This window comes from Sinocyclocheilus anshuiensis, unplaced genomic scaffold, assembly GCF_001515605.1.
Source record: "Sinocyclocheilus anshuiensis isolate Anshui unplaced genomic scaffold, SAMN03320099.WGS_v1.1 scaffold332, whole genome shotgun sequence".
Lineage (NCBI taxonomy): Eukaryota > Metazoa > Chordata > Actinopteri > Cypriniformes > Cyprinidae > Sinocyclocheilus > Sinocyclocheilus anshuiensis.
In genome coordinates this window covers 152,935-166,223 of record NW_015554181.1, presented here as the reverse complement: position 1 = coordinate 166,223, position 13,289 = coordinate 152,935, and the positions used below count along the sequence as shown (strand labels likewise).

At 36.5% G+C, this 13,289-nt stretch overlaps 1 protein-coding gene across 1 annotated transcript in view; it reads left to right on the top strand.

Annotated features, from left to right (window-relative positions):
* The first annotated feature begins 11,931 nt into the window (after positions 1-11,931).
* Positions 11,932-13,289, top strand: part of LOC107671029 (E3 ubiquitin-protein ligase DTX1-like) — a 48,794-nt gene continuing 47,436 nt past the window's right edge. Inside the window, exon 1 of the mRNA XM_016463863.1 lies at positions 11,932-12,117. The gene's annotated coding sequence lies outside the window, so the exon portion shown is untranslated. The remainder of the gene's footprint in view (positions 12,118-13,289) is intronic.

The following is a 13,289-nucleotide window of genomic DNA, read 5'->3' as shown; positions in this document are numbered from 1 at the left end:
TCCAGGCTCGGGCCGTCGGTGCGGGGGGTTCAGTGGGCATTGGTTCATCCACGAATTCGGGGACCGCCGATCTGCTGACTGGTCACGGTGCACCTTCGAGCGGACGCCGCTCCATCACCCTGCAGGGAGCCAGGCCCGCTCTCTCCCCTGCCTCGCGGGCATTTGTCACCTCCGCCAGCTCGACCGCTTCAACAAGACTGTGGATGTCCTGTGGATTCTGCATACTGACCGGGCGCCTCAGCGGACGGGGCAGCGCCCGTAACAGCCGATCGACGAGGACTTTCTCCGCTACCTGGTCAGCGGTAGGGGAACTGGAGAGAAGCCACAGGTGAGCCAATCGGGCAAGTTGCGTCCCGCTGAGCTTCTCCGGTGAGGAAGGGGGCGATGATGCGAGCCCACTCTTCCGGTACCCACCCCTCCCGGGCCGTGATAACCTCAAAAGTATGGAGGTAAGGCTCGATGTCGTCGTGCTCAGTTAACCTGACGAGGTACTAGCTTGAGCTCTCACCGTCTGCCGTTCATCATAGGTCCATTGGTAGAATTGCTGCGCTGCCCACATGGGAGACAGACCCACCCGGGCTAGAATTTCAGTTTTTAGCTCGTCATATTTTTCATTCCTGGGTGCCTGCAGGGCATAATAGGCCCGCTGAGCTTCTCCGGTGAGGAAGGGGGCGATGATGCGAGCCCACTCTTCCGGTACCCACCCCTCTCGGGCCGCGATAACCTCAAAAGTATGGAGGTAAGCTTCGATGTCATCATGCTCAGATAACCTGACGAGGTACTGGTGAGCCTTGACGGGCGATTCCGGGAGGGGCATGCGCCCCGCCATGCTGGCCTGCAGTTGTTCCACGACCCGGTCAGTATACTCAGTATACTTAAGAGCTACAAGTTCCTTGGCATTCACATCTCTGAGGATTTTTCCTGGAGCCTACACTCAGAGACCATAGTGAGAACAGCCCGTCAGCGTCTCTACTTCCTGCGGAGGCTGAAGAGGTTTGGCATCTCCTCTAACATCATGTCAAATTTCTACCGTTGCACTATAGAGAGCATTCTGACCGGCTGCATCACCGTATGGTACGGCAACTGCTCTTCTTTCGACCGCAAAGCTCTTCAGAGAGTGGTGAGAACAGCAGAGCTCATCATTGGACATAAACTCCCAGCACTACAGGACATCTATCAAACTCGCTGCTTGAGAAAGGCCCGCAGCATCATCAAGGACTGCACTCACCCTGCTCATCACCTGTTTGCCACACTGCCATATTAATCAACCGATAGTTTTTAAAATGGTAAATGAAAACTAAAACAGAGCTTTACTATTTTTAAAAAAGCAGTAGCAGTACTGAACCATACTTTGTAAATGAATAAACATATTAATATTAATTATTATATTGATCATTAAAGTTATTTAATAGTTTACTAATGTTAAAAAAAGAAACTTTAAAATGTAAAGATATAGCCGATTAGTAATAGTAAATGTTATAATGAACACACTAGGAACAATACTTTTACAGCTTTCAAGTGTTACCATATGATATCACCTGTCATGCTTAAAGATGGCCATCTTTAAATATCTACACAAGGCCATAGCATTAAAATTACATACATATGTTATTGATATTGTATGTGTACTCTTGTACAAGTCACACACCGGACAAAAGCGCAGCGATCATGTGTTCTCGGAGACGTCACACACCATACGTGTCACTTTCAATTCCAGCAGTGGTCTAAAACTGATTATTTAATCACCAAACGGACATAAGTTTGCTTCAAGAATGAACAATGTGGCATAAATGAATTTGAAGTTCGGTGTTTAAAAAAAACAGAGCAAAGGGAAAGATTAAGTGCGATCTTTACAGCTCTCTATATGAAGCATAAAGACTGTATTAGAGCCTCAGAAAGAGCACAGTACATAATTCATAGCCTAGGGTGAAGTCATTACGTACATTAACAATGATTTGGGACAAATATAATGTAATTTAATGGAAAACTATGTGAATGGGGCTCTGTTCCGCGGCAGGATTTTCTTTTGAGTTTGAAGTTTCCCGCTCTGTGCAGCGCGCAGTGTCACGTGTCAAAACAAACAACAGGTGCTGTTAGTGATTTCCACCTCTAGAGGCCGCTCTTGTACTGTATAATGGCAGCGGACCCTTCTCGGCCACTCCAGCAACGGACGCAACCCGGAAAACTATCGGCATTGATTTTTGCCGATAACCGATAATTCTGCCAATCAACTATCGGTGCCGATTAATCGGTCGACCTCTACAGGTTAAATACATTCATGTCCTGCATTAAACAGTGTGTAAATGCATCTAAATGCCCCTTCTAATGCAGCTTCTGTGTTTTCTCTGCATTGCAAAGATTAATTTTGTCAATACTGATTTCATTTGCTTGGTAATAGCCCAAATGACTTATTATTCTAATTGACTGATTCAATTTAAGAATCTGACTGAAAAGATGATGCACACTTTAGAATTGGCTTTATAAAGGTAAAAATGGCCATAAAAGGTAAACATCAATTTAAACTTATTGGAAAAGATTAATTTCTATCACCACACAGAATATGAAGAATATCAAAAACTTTAGGAGTCAGCTGTCCACGGTAGTCCTTAAGATATCAGCACAACAACACACTCAGCAAAATATAATTTAATTATCGTTATAGATAAAATCCCAGAAAATATTGGGATATATTTTTTGTCAATATCGCACACCCCTAATATATTTAACGTTTTGATTAGAAAAAAAAATAAATAAATATGAGAAGTGCCCTTTTTTCCACTTCAGCCCCTGCCCCTTAAAATCCATCACGTCATTTACGGTTTCATGTGAGCTTGTCTACTGAGAGATTTTGGAACGTTTCAGAAGCTGAACAATAGGCATATTATTAAACAACAGTACAATCAATCGAACACACTGTATTTCAGTCCCTCACAGCCTCGTTTTTGATCTCTGTCAGAAATGAAGTATGATGCTAACCTGACTAATGTCTTGTCATTTTCACTCTTCTGTTATCTGGTTAGAAGTTTTAATCTTCCTGTAAAGCATTTCCAGTCATTCCAGCCACATCAGCACAATACTCACAGATTTAATTTCATGGCCATTTGTGTTATTTTTGTGTAAAAAGCTTAAGCTTTTTTCTTAAAACCATTCCATTAGTTCGTTGGGTAGCTTTAGTAAGTTTTGCTACACGAGTTTTTTCTGTAGTACTAGTAGTGAGATGGCGACCTCTTGTGGCTGGATGAAGTTACTGCATTCAAACACACTGCTCATCCTGCAGTGTGGAGCTATTAGTGAACAGAGATCAGTTGCTCATCAGAGTTGTGTTCTGGCCTCATATCACAGTATTTATAGACTAACAATTATCATTTATATTTTATCATAGTTTTCGCTGCAGTTCTAAACATTACTACCACAATTTTTTTTAAATGTTAGTTCTGTCAACTCTTTCTCTCTTTGGATCACTGTAGGCTGTATTACTCAGATATTGATCCATTTCTTCCTGTGGACAGACCAGCTTTCCACTGTGCTTCTGCCCCAGGAACCCCTGAGTGACCTTAAAGGGATCGGCTATAAAAGCAGCATGTCTTCGGGCCCTTTCACGACGGTGCTTCTGATGCCCCTCTGCTCAGTGGAGGACCCTAATCTTCTTTCTCATGATACATATGATAATATATTGTGTAAATATATTACAATATATTGAATAAGGAATTGCAGCTTTCATATATAGAAAAATATGTGACAATATATTTACTTATATATCACAATATATGTAATTTTTATTCCGTAATACACTTTATAATATATAGATGTACATGTGATAAGATATGGTGCTGCATGTGTAAAAATATATTGAACAAATTTACTCATGCAGTATATATGCGCATATATGGAAATATATTTCTTATATTTAACAATCATTTATGATATAGATTTTTCGTATTTTAAAATATAGCTAGTTTACAATAGCATAAGCACACACCTGCTCATAATAAAGCACTTAGTGAACAGACTATCACTGCTCTGAAAAGTGCTCAGCCATTACTTTTAAAATAAAGTAACATAGTCTTAATGGTGTTTGGCCAATCATCATCCTAACCACAGGCTCTACTCTTCTGCACAAACTTACACATGCCAGAAACCCTTTTACATTGAAAAAAAAAATACAACTTCAAACACTAACAGATCTCCCCCTATATTAATATTGAGCAAAAACGCAACGACATAACACTTAATTTTAAAATTTTTACTCTTCTTTAACAGTCAGAAGGAAAGCATGCTGGGAACTAGAAACTCATTCTGTGAATGTGTATATATGTGTATATCACGTTTATATGGGAACATCTATGTGCAATATATACTCAGTAAACGATCAAACGTTATGAATAATAGATTTATCTTTGTCTTCATTTCTAAATATATTTTTGTCAATATGTAGCCATATATTGTCAATGCATTAATTTTGTGTTAATCATAATTTCTCTGTGAAAATGTTTGCACACAGGTTTCATGTGTGTACACAGTTAGTGAATGAAAACATCTTTCTGATTTGGTTATGATATTTTGGCTTTGTTTGCTGTTGCTTCATGTATTGTATTTGTGTTGTTACACAGTTACAGCTGAACTCTCATTTTTTAAAGGCTGTTTCATCCAAGCAGCAACCAAAGCTGCTTCATCACTTTTCAGATGATGTCCTTTATCCCAAAATATCTATTAAGTATGCTTTTAATGAACTAATACGAACTGAACACAGAGCTTTAGACAATAATCTAAAGAAGAGAGAAGAGGGATTCATTGTCAGTGAGTGAAAGAGGAGGAGAGAGAAGAGAAGAGGAGGACTGATGCTGCAGATGATCTCTGGAGAAGAAATCGCCTCCCGTTCTTCTTACTGACCCAAAACTGAAGATCCATTGTCTGGAGGATCATCCAGCTTCACGGTGAGTAGCACTTCATGCATCTGATCACATTTAAGAGCATATTATTATTCAAAAATACATTATTTGTATAGCCTATGAAATATATGAAACAACTGTAATAATTTATATATTTTATTATTGTATCTTTTGTATAAATTATATTTAGAAGTGGAAGTGGGGTTTATTATGAAAAAGTTATATCCTTTTCAGTTATAATGTAAAATTAAGTATAAATATTACAGAACTGTGTATCAGTGTTATTAACTACAACTAAAACCAAAAAAGCATTTTTGTCACATGAAATAAAATTAATTATTTTTTAATTATTTTTTTTCTGCTATTTATTTTAGTTCCGCTAATTGTCAAGGCAAAATATGCCATTTTCATTTGCTTTAACTTGATGTACTAAAACAACTAACACTAAAGCTGAAATCAAAAAAAGAAAGAAAAGATAATCAAACTAACCAAAATTGAAATTAAAACAGAAAATATTAACAATAAAAATATAAATATTAAATATATTAATAAACTCTAAAGGCAATAAGTAGGACCCGTGTAAATATCGGATCAGCTTTCCAGTGCTGGAGAGAACTCAAGGAGCGGAAGGCCTGCGATCGGACGCCGAGGTTGCTTTGTTTCTTCTCGATAGGTGAGTAACACCGTGTCTGCGCCGCAACAGCTAAAGTCTGTCTAGTACACTTGCCTGTACAAAATATACATCATCAATAAGGTGTTGTAACCTATTGTGCGTTATGGAAGAAAGAAACACACGATGCAGGTCACCATCAACCTATGTATTAATGTTAAAGCAAGGTGCAACAAAACGATAGAAAGTACAATGTGTTTTCCCCCAGCATATACACACGCGTGCAGGGGCAGAGGAAACCCCGAATCAGAGTCTTAAAGGGACAGACACCCAGACCATTACATCGTTTACTGAATTTCGTCTTTTAATATCTGCTTTTTTCTACATTACTACTTAATGAAAACCGTAAAAATAACAGGCTGTCAGTGGAGCATAGCTTCGTTTTGCCCTCCAGGTGGGCGTTCCTATAAGGGTGTGACGTCACGTGAAAACTATCTATACGCGCTCTGAAGTTCCGATTTAAATCAAATGATCTGCGAGCCATATTCAGATCAGGAGTTCGGAGAGCGTCCCTAACTGAAATGATTCGTGAAACACGCTCCAAAGTCCCGATCTGAATTAAATGATTTGTGATACGCGATCTGAAATGGAGCGCTTCGAAACAGTGAATTTTCTGAAATAAGCGCAAAAAGTATGACGTTTACAAATAAAATATCCATATATTTAATTTCCATCCTGAAGATGCTTTCCACGTCGAAGACATTCAACACAAATCTACGAACATATTTATGGGAGTTAACTGGTGAAAACACTCCATTACAAGCCTGTTTTGACCTCACTGATTGGAGTGTTTTTGAAGCAAACATATCTGTACATTTATCTAAACAATAAATTTTTTCCTATACTTCTATTTCTGTATATAGTACATTATTAAATTTTTCTAATTTTGATTTTTTTATTATATTAGTGTTATATTACATCCCTACTGTGTTATTCCTATGTATGTCTGCACTATCATGTATGTCTGCACTATGTTTGTACTTTCTTCTACACTGGAAGCTCCTGTCGTCAAGTCAAATTCCTTGTGTGTGTAAACATACTTGGTAATAAAGCTCTTCTGATTCTGATTTTGATTCTGATTCTGATTAATATGACTAGCTGGAGCTGCATCTCAAAATGCACGTTAGATGAAAAACAAATTGTGCATTATGATCGAATTTGTAGCTTAATTCACTATAATTTAAATAGTTGACCACCATTAATTCAGGAAATAAGTTGAAACCAGTCACCATTGAAGTGAATGTAAAATTTATCAGTAGGCCTATATGCAATAAACATTTGAGAAATTGTTGTATCTGATTGTAGAGTAAGTAAATGTGAAAAAAAGAGCAAATAGACGCAAAACAGATGAAATGTGTTGAAAAGATTAATTGAGAATGATTCAGTTCTGTAGTGTATTTTCTTCCAGTACTCGTGAATCGATCTTATGTTTGTCTGATGTACAGTGCTGTCTGTTCATTCTCGTTTATGAGTGTCTCTCCTCTTCTGCTCTGCAGGATCTGCTCATGGATTACTATGTCGCTGGAGATCTGCTGATGTTACTGAGTAAGTTTGGTGATCATTTTCCAGAGGCTCATTTCTGCCTGGCTGAGATGGTGATGGATGGCCATCGATTAAAGGGTTAGTTCACCCAAAAATGAAAATTGGCTTGTGTTTTACTCACCCTCGAAGCATCCTAGGTGTATATGACTTTCTTCTTTCAGACGAATCCAGTCGGAGTTATATTAAAAATTGTCCGGGCTATTCGAAGCTCTATCATTGCAGTCAGCGGGTGTTGCAGTTGAACGGTCCACAAGTCGTCAAATAAAGTGCGCGCATTCATAATAAAACGACCCTCACACGGCTCCGGGGGTTGAATAAAGGCCTTCTGTAGTGAATCCATGTGTTTTCATAAGAAAAAATCCATATTTCAAACGTAATAAACACTTCCATTCATCCAACACTTTCATTCGTGGAAGGAATTCGTGACCGGCGTTTTGTTTTGTTGTCTCTCTGCATTCGTCATTAATCACACAACGCCGACGTCTTACGTCATCCGCCGGCACGGCTTCCGCGTATGGCGGAAGTGATATAAAAGTGTTTATTACGTTTGAAATTGTGGACTGTTCAACTGCAACACCCGCTGACTGCAATGATAGAGATTGGAATAGCCAGGACATAGGATGCTTCGAGGGTGAGTAAAACACAAGCCAATTTTCATTTTTGGGTGAACTAACCCTTTAAGTCCACAAACTCGGTTTTGTGCACAGGTATCTGTACTAACACTGATCAGTTCACCTAAATATGGAAATGATGACAGAATGACATGAGTGGTCAGACAGTGTTTTTTTTTTTGTAAGTTTTTTTTAAAGGACATGTTTAGTAAAGTGGGAAAACTTTTAGAAGTGCAACTTAAAAAAATCTTTTGCTATGCAGAAAGGTTCTTCAGATGTTAAAGGTTCTTTATGGAACCATTTAGACAAAAAGGTTCTTCTACGGCATCGTGAAGCGCCTTTATTTTTAAGAGTGTAAATGATTTAATTTAATTGACCTGCCTTTAATCTAACTTTTAATGTTTATTAATTTATTTATATACTTATTTTTTTTAAAGTCAGTGTTGTCCATTTTTTTTAATCTATTTTATTTTTCGATATGTAAATCAATGATTCTATGTGGATCATAATCATCATTCTATTTGGATCATAATGTTTTTTAATGTAAATTAATCTGATTTCTGATATCTGGTGTCTGTTCTTAATCACCCTTAAAATGTTTATTAATTTGTTCATACACTTTTTGTATTGATTTTACTCTGTAATTGTAATGAAAATAGGACATGTTTTTAAAGATCTTTAATTTTTTTTATGTAATTATTTGTTCTATTTGTTTATCTTTAATCTAACTTTAAACTTGTTTGTTGATTTATTACTTATGTTATATTTTATATGAATGGTTTGGTTAGCATGGTATATGGCAGATTTTTCTTTGTGTCAGGGCAACAATTCAATAAACGATGTAAATATTAAGTCATTTAAATTGTAGAGACAATATTGTCTTTTTTGCTCTGTTTCACCAAAGAAAATGGTTCCAAACAAATCCACGATGTGTGTCTCTGCAGCAACATACAGCGCTGTTTCCTTACTCAATGAATTTGCGTTTTTGAACAAATCGGGTGAGTCAATGATTCACTGATCCATTCATAAAAACAAATTTTCTTCCTTCCTGAGTGAATCATTTGTTTTGAAAGACAGTGGCTTGCCGACATCTGGCAATTGTTTTTTTTACATTTAAAATGGTCATATTCTATATTCCAGTATTTGTTTATATCTATTATATATAGATATATTTATATTAATCTCATAACATTATTCATGCAGTTTGTAAGTGCACTGTACATTAATGTACAAGTGCTAGAAATATAAAATAAAAAAAGTTTATAGAGCCCTGCATGTTTAATTAGGCCTATACTTGGCTATTTTTTTTTTTTTTTAAATAAAGCCTCTTAGGCAATGTAGCTTTTAAACACACACACACACACACACGTAGCTGGAAGCAATGGTTTTGAAGTTAAAAACGATGGATTTGTTTCTTACAAATATGCAGCATCAGAATTTCTGTCCTTTGGTGTGAGTGGATGTTCATTTTGTCTCCAGAAGCTACATCTTTTTGGTAAGAAAACAACAGCACCAACACATGAGTAAGTGTCTGAGTCTGACCAGTATATATTGCTGAAAGTCTTAAGCAATGTGCTTTAATAATCTGATTCAGATTTATTTGTATAGCTCTTTTCACAATGCATATTGTTTCAAAGCAGCTTCACAAAAAGTGTTTCAATGGTACAATCAGGAAGTAATCTGTCAGAACTGAGTATTTAATAGTGCGCTAATAGTGTAATTAAATGCTTCTTTAAAACTGAACTTAAATTTACAGAGTTCAAAGGTATTACGCACATACACAGATCTGTTTATTTATTTGCGTTGCACTGTGTCATCATCAGGCACATTAAATATAGCGCCTGTGTGTTTTAGAAGTACATGAAATATCCTCAGACACTAGAGGACGCTGTGACTGTTTATACTGTATTTACAAAAAAAAAAAACCTTCAGCTAGTGGATGAAACCAGTCAAATCAAAACTATAGCTGATGGCTGTAATTATATTGTATTTTTAGTGTTGTCTAGCACATACAGTATATCAGTGATGCATATCTGATACCATTTCATATAATTCACCTTTTATTTAACATTTATTCATGTATTTATTTATAAAGAACATTTAATTTGATCTCTGAATGTTCAGTTAATCATTTAAAGCTGCTGCTCACGGTGAGATTTTTAATGTCAGTGTGCATTAAAATAATTCAGAATGGAAATTATTATGATCTTTGATGGTGAAGTCAGTGAACTGATTCAGTTTAAGAACACAACTATAAAAATCACGCAATGCAAAGTGTGTGTGAGTTATATCTGAATGGAGGATCACTTATATCATTGTAGTATACAGTATCATCATATCACCCAGCCATAAAACTTGCTTTATGTTGAAGCACAAAGGAATTAGACATTACAGTATGACTTTCTGTAAAGCTGCTTTGAAGTATTGTAAAAGTCCTGGTTTAGTAATGCTTGAAATTGCAGTAGTGTTACATTTTTATATGTTGTAGATTACACATCAAGAAAAAAATAGATTTTTTTTTATTTATTAATCTCTGGATTGATTGATTGCTTGATTGATTTATCTTAATCAAAAAATAACACAAATATATATATAAAAATATATACATTTTAAGATTTTTTTGATAGCAGACTCCAGTAATATGAATATCTAATTGTGAACATGTTGACCATTAGCATGATGCATCTTCACCATTGACATCCATACAAATGTAAAATCCTGATGGGATCCTGCCGCATAATGTCTTTAAATGAACCTTGAAGGTTCTTGGAGGAGGAGGGTACAGTATAACAGCACTGGGATGTTTCTCTGTTGGTATCTCTTCACTCATCTGTGCTTACAGTGATTCAGATCAGTGTGTGAGCGATGCTGAACTCAAGCAGAGCGAGAGACGTCAGTGTTTCTCTTACCAGGGAGTGGAAAATGGAAAACTGGCTTTCAGACACACAAAGCTTGATGCTTCGGCATTTTCATTGGTGTAGAAGAAATATTGAAACTAACCAGCTATTTTTGACAGAAAAGTAAGCTATCTTCTTAACAAATTCTCATATAATGCAAAATCACACTAACAAGCATGATGTTGTTCTGAATACAACATCGGTTATGCTCTCTTGCTAGTGTCATATTACTTAAAATATAATCATTGTCATTAAAAAAATAGCACTTCACATTTAGGTCTCATTTAATATCAAATGATGTTTACAATCATTTATTAATTTTAGTTCATGTTAGTTCATAAAAATGCAACTTTATTCATGTTAGTTCACATTAGTGTTAACAGATACAACGTTTTATTTAAAAAATGCATTCATAAATGTTGAAATTAACACTGAGTGCAATATTCAGTGTTAATTCATGTTCACTAATATGTGACTCTGGAGCACAAAAGCAGTCTTAAGTCGCTGGGGGATATTTGTAGCAATAGCCAACAATACATTGTATGGGTCAAAATTATTGATTTTTCTTTTATGCCAAAAATCATTAGGATATTAAGTAAAGATCATGTTCCATGAAGATATTTTGTACATTTCCTACTGTAAATAAATCAAAACATAATTTTTGATTAGTAATATGCGTTGCTAAGAACTTCATTTGGACAACTTTAAAGGCGATTTTCTCAATATTTAGATTTTTTTGCATGCACCCCCAGATTCCAGATATTCATATAGTTGTATCATAACAACCATACATCAATGGCAAGCTTATTTATTCAGCTTTCAGATACATGTATAAATCTCAATTTAAAAAAAAATGGACCCTCATGGTTTTGTGGTCCAGGGTCACATAGTTAACTGAAACCTTATTGTAATATTGCTAAAATTATTATTCATTATTTTTTACTTTTGTTAGGGTTAGGGTTTTAATAATGTTTTATAATGTATTTTTTTGTGATGTTTTGTAATTTATTACACATTATTATACATATCCAATAAGCATGACTACTAGCCTATACGCTTCTCTTTATGGGATTTCTGAGCGGTGGAAGGCACACACGAGGTCATATGGACGGAAAATCAGATTTTCTCATGCTGAAACTGCTGCTTCTTTCCAGACACACACACACACACACACACACACACACACAAGCAACAGTCAGGCGGCGGAGGATGCGCACAACATGATATGGACGGAAAATCAGATTTTCTCATGCTGAAACTGCTGCTTCTTTCCAGACACACACACACACACACACACACAAGCAACAGTCAGGCGGCGGAGGATGCGCACAACATGAGCAACAGCCAATAGAGCTCATAGACAGCAGAACACGGTGAATTCCGACTCTCTTCTGCTCGTTTAGCGTCGGGAATGTGATCTAGAAACACTTCGCTCATTCAGTCTTTCATTTTCTCGTCCGTTATTCAGGATCAGACCTCCGGTTCGGCGGAGACGCTTCACATCACAGGTGACTGATTCATTTTTCCTCATTTCTGCGTCTGTGCTGAGGTAAAACACCAGATACGAAATAACACGAATCTCCTATCCATGTGAGATGTCGTATTCAGAATGAGCCTGTATAAATGAATTCATCATGGCTCATGTGCGTCCCATTTATTCCTAGAGATCCGTAAGCGCGCACATTTCCTTATTTCATAATCTAGTAATGAATTCTCGCTTTGCGAAACGCTTTAGTGGACAAAATCGTCCCGTTTGCTTCGGTGTGATGCACTGATGAGATTCTGATGATCAAATCCGGAGGAGACGCGGAGCTGGAGCCCATATGGAGAAGAAAGAGATCATTTGTTCGTAAATGAAGATGAATCGAGAGCGGATTTATGAGCAGAACCGGCTCTTTCACACGCATGCCCGTTAAAACGGACCTCAGACAGATGTTTGGCTAGAACTGGCTTATAATAGACCAGATTCGAGGCCACATGCGATTCATTCGGGATTGGTTTGCGCTGAGAAGAACACGGGTTTCTTTTGGATTTATGATGAGTTTATCATGTAAATCATCAGAGGTCTGCAGTTATTGATCACTGATACAGGATCTTTCCTTAGGGTTTGTTAAAGGGCTCATGGGTACCAGGAGGAGAGGGATCTCTCGCTCTCTGTATGCATATGTGTGTTTTCAGTATATCATGTTCACACGCATATGTCTGACATGATTTGCTACAGGTTTTGCATGCAGTTCACAGTATCACCTACTGATGGCAAAAGTCAAACTGCGATGAAAACAATTCCTGTAAAAACTATTATGTTTTAAAAAAAAACTCCTAGGCTACTTGAAATACTATATGATCTTATAATTAATATGTAAATGCATTTAAAATTATTAAAACAATTTTAACATGCATGCACATGTTTCATAACGCATAATTTTCCTGTTTAAAAAATAATACATTTTATTTGTTTTTTAAAATAATATGAATTAGATTTCATTTAAAATAAAGTTATTAATTTACTATTTTCGCATGAAAGCAATCACAGATTTTAATGCAAGTGGTGTTACTGCAACACAAAAATGGCAAAAAAAAAAAAAAGATTTATTATTTAGATATGCATTAGATTTATCTACTGTAGGTATGACACCACTGATGAAAGAGCACAGCAGCCAATGATAAATTCATTCTTTTT